At 41.2% G+C, this 12,432-nt stretch overlaps 1 protein-coding gene across 1 annotated transcript in view; it reads right to left on the bottom strand.

Annotated features, from left to right (window-relative positions):
* The window catches only part of Nubpl (nucleotide binding protein like), a 187,294-nt gene extending 175,116 nt beyond the window's left edge, over positions 1–12,178 (bottom strand). Inside the window, exons 1-2 of the mRNA XM_021202243.1 lie at positions 12,035–12,178; positions 10,025–10,059 (exon numbers count right to left, since the gene is read on the bottom strand). The gene's annotated coding sequence lies outside the window, so the exon portion shown is untranslated. The remainder of the gene's footprint in view (positions 1–10,024; positions 10,060–12,034) is intronic.
* Positions 12,179–12,432: the final 254 nt, after the last annotated feature.

The raw sequence follows: 12,432 nt of genomic DNA, 5'->3' as shown, positions 1-12,432 counted from the left end.
GGGTAGGGGAACAGAGGTGGGGGGAGGGGTATGGGAAACTTTCGGGATAGCATTTGAAATGTAAATAAAGAAAATAATAATAATAATAAAAAAAATGATCTCTGAAAAAAAAAAAAAAAAAGAAACCCTGTCTCAAAAAACAGAAACAAAAAGCTCACTGTGGACTAGACTTAGACCACTAGACTTAGAAACTAAAGATTAAAGAAAAAGGGGTAAAAACAAAATCATTCTTTCCTAAATGTTCACAAACCAGGAGAAGAGATAAGTAAACCTCTCTGACCCAGGATGTGTGGGAGCTGTGCTGTTCCCAGGGGACAAAGACAACAATAGGAAAAGGAGTTTGTTCTACCCACACAGTGCTGGGAATGCACAGACAGTGTTAGAGTGGTCATCTGCAGTGCCCGGGAGTTAGCTAGACTAGCAGCACATGAGTATCAAAGGAACAGGAGTCATAACCAGAGCTGAAATGACTGAGTATCATACAGAATGAGAAGACCAAGTCGAGTCTGAGTTGACAAAAACTACTCAGGAGAGGAAGGGTTTATTTTAGTCCAAAGTCCAAGGGTCAGTCCATCATAGCAAGAAAACCAAGACAGCAGGAGCCTGAAGCAGCTAGTCACACATACAAATAGGGAGCAGAGAGCCATGAATGCTGGTACTCAGCCTTCTCCTTTTTATATAGTCCAGCTCCAAGCCCAGAGAATGGAACTACTCCCTTCCTACCTCAACTAATGCAATCAACATTACCCTCACGGGCATGCGTCTGGGCTAAATAATCCCTCACCGTTGTGCCCAGAGCTTTGTCTGGTGATTCCAGATCTTACCCACTTGAAAGTTAATATTAGCCATCACAGCCACTAAGCTGTGTGTGTGTGTCACCAACGTTCCCATCCCACAACACTTTGAGAAAAGAGAAAGAAAAATGAGCTTTGTACTTACACATTGGAAATCAAACTAGATACTCAATTCAACCACAAAATAAAGATGTATTTTGTGTTACGCAAGCCATAATAAGCATTCTACCAGCTGCTACTGGAGGTAGCCAAGATTAGAGACAACAAACTAGGGTTAGAGGAATGAGGCTATTCATTTGGTTGGTTGGTTGGTTGGTTGGTTGTCTGGTTGTCTTGCTGGTTAGTTGGTTGGTTGGTTGGAACAGCATCTCAGTATGTTACCCATACTGGTATCAAATGGCTAGCTCAAATAAATAACCTGCTTCAGCATTTCTAATAGCTGAAACGACAAGATGCATGCCACACCACAGGCTTGATTTAAGGTGAGTTTCACTGTGTGGCACAGGCTATAACAGTTTTTTTAAGATTTATTTTTAACTATGTACATGGCATATGCATGTTGAGTACAAGTATCCTTGAAGGCCCAGCTCACCAGGGCCCTCTAGAGCTGGAGTCACAAATGACTATGGGCCACAAAACTCAAGTCCTCGGCAAGAGCAATACTCACTCTTAACCACTGTGTCATGTCTCTAAGCCCTAAATACAATTCTCAATGCTAAGAATCACATCACAGGAGCAGTAGGTTAAAAGTGCAGTCTGGGTTGTCATTTAATCTCAGTCATGTTATTTTCTTCCTTGGTGATTTTGAATAAGTCACTCAATTTCTATGTGCTTTTCCTTCCTGTCTACAATGGGGATTGTAATAGTAGCTGTTAAGTATAATAATAGAGACCGCAACAGCAACAGGCAGTCCAAGAAAGTAGCTGCCACATGATACACTTCAGAAAATGCAGTTCATTGAGAGGCTTGGGGCCTAGAGATCATTACTGGACCCCAATGTGGGAAAGAGAGCATTAGACAAAAAAAAAAAAAAAAAAAAAAATGGTACAATGTATGAGGGAGACCAAACATAGGGCTTACATAGAAGGAGAGGCTGACCTTTAAGCCCAAGAAAGGAGCTTCAGTAAGGGTGAGAATAAGAGATGGAGAGACAGGCAGGCGGACCATGAGAAGAAAGCCAGAGGAGCTCAAGAGCAGTCCCAAGAGCAAAGGAAATATCTTCTATAAACTTTGGGAATGGCGAGAGGGAGTCCCACATCCCGTAATTGGGTTCAACACGGTGTATGTAACAAAGAGCACGGAAAAACAAGGTGCTGGTTAGAACCACCATCAGGGATACTTGGTAATGCTGTCCCAGGGAGAGCGGCAGGGAGGTGTGGCCTGAACGCTTCAGCCATTGAGATCAGGCCTCTAAAGGCTGACTGATCTCTTAAAGGGGCAGGCTCCTGTTTTAACAGGAAATGAGCTGAGAAACATGTCATGGCAATTATTCTATGTAAAGTGCTAACTATCTGTGCTAATATAGTAAGTGCTCAATTAGTGCTAGTTATAAAAAATACTAGAATGACCACATGAATGCAATAATAATAAAATACAAACAGTGCCATTGAATTTTACAACACTGGGGAAAGGCCCTTACTTGAAGGGAATCAGACAACACTTTATTGAACTACTTCAGAGAAATACTAACTGATAAACTATTTGTGTAAGAAATACAAGCAACCAGAAGATGCACATTACAACAGTAGCTGGATTTTTGTAAGCACTCAAATCTGCCTCCCGCCAACATTCACACCCTTATACAGAATATAACCAAGATAGGCATACTGGTAGCCTAGAAAAGAGGACACGGAACTCTGCAGAAAACTGCACAGGACATTCCTGTAGAAATGTACGTTATACAACAGAATGCTTTGCGTGAATAGCAGAAGGTTTTGGGGTGTAAATCTGAGGAGGAAAGCTGTGTGATTCCAACAGTTATGAGTGAACTGGCAGGGTACACAGGAAGAACTGGAGCACAGGCAGGAAGGGAGTCACACCATGGTGTGCTAGTGTGTGTGCTCCGCAAGGGAGTCACACCACGGTGTGCTAGTGTGTGCACTCCCCAAGGGCAAAGACTGTCTTCTCCTTTTCTACAGTTTCCAAACACAGAATCTGCGACAGAGTAGGCATGCCGTGGTTGAGGTATAAATGAATGAGTGAGCTGTCAGTACATTGGGAATAGTAGAAACAAATGCATACTGGAAAGAATTGAGATAAGGAAATGAGCTGGCTGAGAAAATGTGGCCAGGCAGAGTGCAATCAATGAAGGCTGTCAAACTCATCAACATAGCATGGTCTTCAGTACCTCTCTCCATGAGAATCAAACATGGCTCCATTCATGAAAAGACTCTGCTGGGGGAAACTGCTTTTGTCTGAAGTAAAAGCCACTCATCATGAGTAACTTATTGTTGTATTTGCCCCTGGATCTATTTCATCATCTTCAGACATTTTTCTTCCTTTTATCTGTGCTGGTTTATAAACCTTTGAGATTGTACAATGTTTCTACTATTACAAAACAAAATAGAATCGTTTTTATAAAATAAAATCTTATAGGCTTTGATTAACACTTCCTCATTCACAAAAGAAAAGGCTATAAAAACAATTTCAACTATATACCATCAAAAAAATCCAGCGAGGGCTAGGGACATGGATCAGTAGTAGAGCACTGGCTAGCACACAACAGACCCTGGGTTCAATTTCTACCACCACCAAAACTAAGAGACAGCTAAGACAAGTACATAGATACAGATACATGCACACGCACACATACACACACACATATAAATATTGCTTAGATACTTGTATGTACAGCACACTTTTATAGATAAAGTCTTAGCAGGCCACAGGTCTCTACAGTGCATGTGTATTTTTTCTTTATGTTCCCAGGGCGTCTGACAGTGAACGTTACAGGTATCCCATATAGTTCCTGAAATAAAAGGAATTGTCTCAGGAAGCTCATGGTCCTTGTCAACTGCTTCTGATGGCCTCTGGACTTTCTGTCTCCTTCAGACTGACTCAGTGCTCTTCCCCGGTGTGCATTAAAGTACTGAAGGGGCGGGAGAGGGTGCTCAGCAGTTAAGAGTATCTGGCTGCTCTTCCACAGGACCCAGGTTCGATCCCCAGAACACACCTGACATCTGTCTGTATCTCCAGTGCTTAACACCCTCTAATGACATCCATGGGTAGTAAATATGCCCATGTGATACAACATAATGTGAGCAAAACACTCATATACATAAGAATAATAAATTAATGCTTCTAAAGACTTTTTAAAAACGATACTGTAAAGTGGATGCTCACAGTCAGCTATCGGATGGAACACAAGGCCCCCAATGGAGGAGCTAGAGAAAGTACCCAAGGAGCTGAAGGGGGCTGCAACCCTATAGGTGGAATAACAATATGAATTAACCAGTACCCCCTGAGCTCGTGTCTCCAGCTGCGTATGTAGCAGAAGATGGCCTAATTGGCCATCACTGGAAAGAGAGGCCCCTTGGTCTTGCAAACTTTATATGCCCCAGCAAAGGGGAATGCCAGGGCCAAGAAGGGGGAGTGGGTGGGTAGGGGAGCAGGGCGGGGGGGGGAGAGTATAGGGGACTTTGGGGATAGCATTTGAAATGTAAATGAAGTAAATACCTAATAAAAATTGAAAAAAAATGATGCTGTAAAAGAATAAAACTCATAGTAAAAGTAGTTTAGAACAATAGAAGAAAAATCAAGAAATAGGACTGTCAATATTATAGGTCAGTAGTATATTATGTACACATTACAGAGAGAGGGCCAGGGCTTGATTTCCAGTGTTTATAACATGTGACACCATGTGAACACAAACCACACATATATATGCATACATACATACACACAACCATTTAAACATATGACTAGTGTAACATGGCAGTACACACCTGTCATATTAGCACTTAGAAAGCTGAGGCAGAGGGAGTGTGAGCTAAAAGGCCAGCCTGGATATAAACAAGTGCTGAGAAGATAGATAGATAGATAAATAAATAAATAAATAAATAAAGCAAGCAAGCAAGCTTGCTCACTAACTGGCTCTTCCCTCAAGATGGCTACCTAAACATGCATGTTGGTTTTCCTTGTCTTCCAAACTCCACTGAAATGATAAGGGGGAGAGTCAGCTAAGACTAAACTATGCGGTATTTAAAACTAAAAGAGGAAGGGGGCCATGAGCAGATCAGACATTTTTAAAGAAAACTCCAGATCTCTGCCTAGGTCCATGGTTCCAGACTTCAGCACTGAACCGTCCAGAGGGTTCAAACAGACTGGACAGCACTCTGCTACAACTGTGAGGTCTAAAGTAGGACTGGACTCTGTGTGTTCAAAACCAGGGGTGCTGATTCTGCCGGTCAGGGGCATTAGGAAAGCAACTGGCCTGCTATCCTAAATAAACAAAGCCCAAAAAGAAACAAGAAAATGGAAGCTACATTTCTCTCAATTAATTTATCGGAGTCCTAGGAACACCTCTCCCCACCCCACCCCCACGCCCTTCTTTTCTTTTTTTTTTTTTTCCCCCAGAGCTGAGGACCGAACCCAGGGCCCTGCACTTGCTAGGCAAGCGCTCTACCAATGAGCTAAATCCCCGCCCTTCTTTATTTAAGAAACATTAAATTGAAAGTAAGAAATGGGTCTAGAAAATTAGAGAAGGCGATCTCCACACTTAAGAAATTTAGTAGGACTAAATAACTGTAATTGAGCAGAGGAGTAGGCAAAAGAATAAGGCCTGTTAAGAAACACAAATGACCAACAGCCAAAAGAGCACGAGAGAAAATGTGCCGCATGCTGTTCGGCACCGGCTCCCACAATGAGAAGAGACACATAAGGATGAAGAGAAGCCGCCTCTAAACTGAGAACACTCGAGGCCAATTTCCAAGCACGTAGCAGCTTTTAAAGCCAACAACCCGACACATAGTTGCAACAATTTTAAACTTTGAAAACCATAAGGAAAACCTTAAAAGCTCTGAGGAGGAAAACAACACATGTTATTACAGAGTAATATGGATCAAAAAAAGCATCAGGTATTCTCATTAGCATTTCAGAGGAAAATGGAATATTGTTTTCAAAGTTCAAAATGTGATTGTGAGCCTAGAATTCTACATCTTCATTTAAATTATCAAATATAAAGTTATCAGAAAGTAGAGAACTAGGAGGGCTGACTTCCTGTTTGTACTCATCTGCTACTTTCTGGACAAAGCAGCACGGAAGTCCAATGGACTGCACGGAGCTCGGCAGAGCACAGCGGAGGGGCTGGAACAACGCCATACCCACCTCCGGGTCCTCCTCGCACCCCTGCCCCTCACTCTCTTACGATTGAGCTGAACCTACCAAAAAAATCTAAAAACAATCTTCACCCTAACTATGCCACCAATCCTTTTTTGTTTTTAAAAAGTTTCATGGCTACACAGAGAAACCCTGTCTCGAAAAAAAAAAATTTTTTTTTTCACCATTGATCTGCCTACCAACCCATAGAACTCAAGGACACATTCAGAAAAACAAAAACGAAATCCAGGGAAAAGGACAAGACAGATGAGATGCCGGAATGGATGTCCCCCAGAAAGGGAGAGAGCTGTAAAGAAACCGGTTTTTACTTTGACTGGATGGTAGACTTTCCTCGATGGAGGCACAGGACCTTAAAGAAACACTGCAGTGTCCGTTCCCTACAAGTCCAGTTAGGATAGCCGGTTCAGCAGTGAATGAGGTGGGTGATTTAAATGAATACCATGAATGTGTAATATCCTAACGCTGTCAGGAACAAGGGCCCAAACCTTAAGATATGAACATACCTAGCTCTGATTTCTAGCAAATTCTGGATCCCTAGCTCAGCACTTAAAAACAAAACACATGTCATTTTTCCATATGTGCTGACCATGGGAAACTACAACTGCATGACAGATAAGTGAGAAGTACATTAAATACATTAATTAATCAATTAATTAATTGATTTGTACCTGTATTTTGTATATATATGAATTTGTGGTTTATATATTTCATAATTAGTATAAAATATGATAGAACATTTTTAAAACCTAGTAAGTTGAAAATAACAAAATAATATTTCATAAATATGAAAGGGATATTAAAATAAATTATAAAATAGATATGTTATTAACTAATGATTTCCAAGGTTACATTGTATGTTCAGTGTTCATTTTCATTCTTATTTTCCTATCTAAAAAACAGATGATATCTATCTAAAATAAGAGCATAAACATTCCTAAAAAACTATAGCTAAAATGAAAGACATATTTTCTGGAGAACATTTGTATAAACTGCTTAGCATCTAAGAATATAATGTAAGACTTACATTGTAGGGCTGGCAAAACGCTTCAGCCAGTAAAAGCATTTGCCACACAAGCCTCACAGCCTGAGTTTAATCCCAGAACCCATATAAAACATCAAAATGATGGGGTGTATCTGTAATCCCAGAACTCCCACTGTAAGATGGAAGACAGAAACAAAAAAATCCCCCAATTGCAAGCCAGTTTGCCTGAAGCATGTAGCAGCAGCAGCGTGCACGAGCACAAACACACCCACAAACACACACAAACACACACAAAAGAGGCCCTGCCTCAAAAACAGGGTGGAAGGAACCCAACTCCCATTTTGACTCTACATCCATGACATGCATGTCCCTGCACACACATACAGTACTAGTAACAGTTATTAGTAAGTACCATTTAAAATGTGAAAGAAAAGAATGTCTTTGTAGTGTGCTGAGAGACGGCTGTGGTAGAGCATCAAGCCTAGAATGCATGAGACCCTGGGTTCAATCTTCCAGTCCCAGAAAGAAACCCTACTGTACTACAGAAGCTTCCTAAACTATATACAAATATAAACGGAGTTTAAATTAGTTACCATACAATGGGGGAGGCAATATCCCAACTAGACATTGCCGTCTTATGACACCTACAGTTCTAGGAATGGTACACCTTGTTGGGTAGTGAGCAAAGATGTCACACACACACACACACACACACACACACACACACACACCTGCAAACATCACAAGCTTTTGCCAAGGCTACTGGTTACTCTCCCTTATCTGATAGTATGGCCCTATTACCAAAGACAACACTTGCTTAAGTCCTTGAACATGGAGAAATAGTGCTGCCACTTCACCCATCCTGACCTGAGTTCACAGTGCTGGAAAATACTTTGTAATCATCCATTTCACCCACCTATCAATCTCGAGACCTACCTTTGCTTGAAGATATACTGGTGCAATCGAGGCATAAATGTTATGGTAGTTATCAACCACTCTTTGATTGGACTTCAGGCCTACTCCATGAGAGGCCTGACCCTGCCTGACCCTGCTAACGTGGCCAACAACCTGAGACTATATAGGTCATAGACCTGGAAAACACCTGATGCTATTATTCTGCTAAAGGAACAGAGCAATAAAATCCCTCTTAATGATGTCTCGTTGCTAGACCATCGATCAGTGCACGGCTCAGCACTCATCAGAGGGTTCGTCTTGCAGTAGGTGGGAAGTAGCCCAGAGACCCACAACTGGACAATGTGCAGAGTTGGAGCACTCAGTCATAAGTGAGATGTTCTCACCAAACCCCTCCCCTTAAGGCTCGGGGGTCTATGCAGAAGAGGAAGCAGAGGGACTCTAAGAGCCAGAGGTGGAGTATGACTTCAAGGGAAGAGCACCTTCCAGACACAGCAGGACTGACACTCAAACAGACCCTGCGCACGCTGAAACTGGACAGAATCCCGGTGCTGAGAGGGCAGTGGACACCAAGCCCCACCCCTGAGGAGGAAGCTACCTGCAACTGATACCTGCTGCAAACCAGAAAGTCAATTTTCCTCAGTGGCGTGTCACTGGGCACGCCACACTCCAAAGGGCAACACATCAGACTCCATGTCTGGGTTGGTTAGTGCACGCTTTTTGTTTCAGTTTCGGTTTGGTTTTGGTTTCTTTTTCTTAATTGGTTTTCTTTATTTTTTAGGGTTTTTTTTTTTCTTTTTATTTCTTTCTTTTTTAGTTCATTGACTGTTTTGGTTTTGTTTGTTGTTTGTTTTTCCTGTTTTTGTTTTTCAGAGAGAACATGGAGCTGAGTAAGCAGGAAGATGAGGAGAATCTGGGAGGAACTGGAGAAAGGAGAGGATATGATAAAAAGTTTAAAAAAAGGGGGGGGAGGTCAGTGTTGACCGCCAGCCTAGAATGTATGAAGCCCTAGACTAACCCCACAGGAAAAGATAAATAAATCCTACTGCCCTTTAACTGGAGGAAGTGGAGAAAAGGGGAACCAACCTAAAGATCCACTCAAAAGAAAAGCGATCACCCATGAAAGCAGCAGCCAAAAGCACGAGGTGCGGGGGCTGGAGAGATGGCTCAGCAGCTTAGAGAACTGCTGTTTATGCAGAGGACCCAACATGGCGTCTCACAACCACATGAGACTCCAATGCCAGGGATCTGACCAGGGATCTCCAACGGCGGGGATCACACACAATGACATACACATACACACACATAAACTGCAAACCTTAAAAATGAATGAGGGCTATCACAAACACACATGAATGTGTGGGTTTAATGTTTATATGAAGAGATGAAAAGGTGAATAAATACATACAAATCTACCTACAGTTAATCGTATGATATAAGAGGAAGAATAAACAGTCCTTCAATCTTACATTATACACATAGTCTACTCAAATTCTGCCCCAAAGGACTAACACTGCTTTTAGAGTATCTTTTAACTTGTTTTACTGAGTTAAATAAGTTGAAACTTATCTCTGATGAGCCAGGCCAGCATGGGAGCACATGTCTGTAATCTTAGGACCTTGGAAGTTGAAGCAGAAGGGTTCTGAGCCAGCTTGAGGAACAAAGTTAAGTTCTAGGCATGTTTAGGAGTCATCCTATAGCCCTGGCTTCAGAAAAAGAGTTGAATCCAGAATACTACTATCACAGATACAGACTGTAACAATAAATTTTTATTTTGAAAAAACAGCCTCTGTGCAAGAAATTAAAAGCTACCATGGCATACAGGTCAACATTTGATTGCAACCCCACTGTCACTACATGGAGCCGTACTCACATCAGTATTTCAGTCCCTTAAAACTATGCACTGATTGAAACTAAACTGCGCAGCTCCAGGCTACAACCCTTCAGCACTGCCTTAAAACACTGTAATGCATTAGTATTTCTATGGATGAACACCTACCGAATCATTCGCTGCCAGCGCGAGAGCAAGGTTCACTGAAAGAAACAGAAAGAATTCAGTTTAGTAACTTTCCCTCTATGAAAATTAACTTGCCTTTCAACATGTCCCTCACTTGTAAAGCAAGGATGGGGAGAGGGTACCAGAAGCAAAAGGACAAACTAGAAAATAACCTTGCAGCTCCCAACAGACACCTGTCTCGGACTGAACATTTCACTAGCCCAGTTATAATCTGTTACAAATGTATCCAAATAGTTCACTTAGTTTTTCTTAAAGCAATGTTAATGAAATATATAGTTCACTTTCGAAGTTTATTTATAAAAATTAAATTTTAATATCCAATAGATGTAGCCCATCCTCCTTTTAAATAAATGGTGTTACAGGTATCTGTGTAGATGGCTCACACACACACACACACACACACACACACACACACACAGAAGCCGGGGATGCTGTGCACAGAAGGAGGTAAAGAAGATGAATGTGTGGGGCAGAGTATGGCAGCCAAACTGCCTATGCCAGTGACTGGAGAGACAAGGAGAGAAGCAGTACCCCCAAAACATAGTACCCAGCTCTGCAGCCAGGCTACCGCGGAGAGCACGGAGCCTAAAGCTCTGCAGGGCAAGGCTGATACACACAGGTCCTCACACCATCCATGTTCCTAGTGTGAATCCCAGTTCCTTGCAGAACATCAGTTCCAGTTCCATCAGGACAGTAGTTACAAGCAAAACCTGCAAAGCAGACCTGGATCTGAACCCAGCTCCACCACCTTCTATTGTTGTATAACCCTGGCTGCTTTTTAAAATAAATGCAGTTATAGGTATCCATGTAGCCATAGGTTTTTATCCATCAGTCTGCTTCCTTCTCTATAAAATAAATCTGTCTCCTACTTTTGTAAGTCTTGTGAGGATTAAAATACTGTATATAAAAGTTTGTTTAACTTAGGGCATGGTACTTACAAATCTACTCATATATTATAAAATAATTTGAATTTCAGATTGATAGTAGGTAAATCATCTAATTTTAAATACAAACGTTTTTAGATGACCTCTTCAGGCTGATGAGGGTAACTGTACAAAACTATATGTTACTAGAACCTTCAAAATACATAATATTTACTTGCCAAGATAGCTCAATAGGCTGACTTCTAATGGGTAGGATTACAAGAAGTTTCTCACATAATTATTCCTTATAATCTCTTTAGAAATAAAAGATTTCTTTTGAAAATAACTCTTAGTCTTGGGTGTTGATTCTATTTCAGAACTCAAAATCTTTAGTACTAAAAACACCATCTTAGTGACAAATTACAATCACCAAAAAAAGCCATGAAAAAGATTCCCTGTCCTGATAAAGAGAATGTGAAGACTAGATGACTCAGAGAGATGTCTCCAAATAGGTAATGTGCTTGCCACACAAACACAAGGACCTGGGTGTGACACTGGGAAGAGCAGAGGAGAGACAGGCAGATCCTGAGAGCTAGTAGTCAGGCAGCCATTGAAAAACTATGGAGAACAACCAAGACACCCAATGTTACCCTCTGCCTTCCACACACATGCACCTGAGCACAGGAACGGAGGTCTTGGTGACTTTATAAATGCTATAAATTATGTGACTAAATGAAAAACAAACACAATAATAAATGTTCTCATGGAAAATATTCAGGTACATGTACAATGACAGACTGGAAAAGAACAGACATAATTTAGTATACAATTACTGGATGTTTTAAAAGTAACAGCAACCAATTCCTAGGCACTTCTATGGCAAATATACTGGGCTAAGTGGTTAGTGCAATTTGCATACCATCCTCCGAAAGAGATTCCCAGCTAAGTGAACGGAATATCGGTAGACAACCTAACTACTTTTTGCTCTGGTAATGAAGGTGTTTATTCGTTCAGCTCTGTCATTATCAAATCCTAGTTCTAAGGAACCAATGTCAGAAACATGGCAGATAGGAAGCCTGAAAGGTGGCCATTTACAGAGCATGGGAGGGGAAGGAACACCTTACAATACCTGCGGTGGTAGACTTTCCAACACCGCCCTTTCCAGAGGCCACAACAATGACTTCTCTAACACCTTCTATAGGCTTCTGCTTAGGAAGTCCTCGGGACAGGATTTGTGCTCTTCTTTGTTTCAAGGACTCACTCTCAGCGCCTAATAACTTTAAAAAAAAAAAAAAAAGTGATTTAAACCAATCATTCTCATCACTGGATTACTATGCTGTAAAAGAGAAAGCAACCCAGAGTTTGGGTTTAACGGGGCTTTCTTTTCTAATAATGTTCGTTGCCATAGATTTAGGCTTTAGGTGCTCTTTATTAAATGCTATTCTCAACGTCAAAGGTAATTGCTCAAGCTGAAATTTGTCTACCAGTGTAAGTGAGGATGTTTAAAAAAAAAAAAAAAAAAAAAAA

This window comes from Mus pahari, chromosome 7 (assembly GCF_900095145.1).
Source record: "Mus pahari chromosome 7, PAHARI_EIJ_v1.1, whole genome shotgun sequence".
Lineage (NCBI taxonomy): Eukaryota > Metazoa > Chordata > Mammalia > Rodentia > Muridae > Mus > Mus pahari.
The sequence above is the reverse complement of the archived record's forward strand: the minus strand, read 5'-3'. Positions and strand labels throughout refer to the sequence as shown.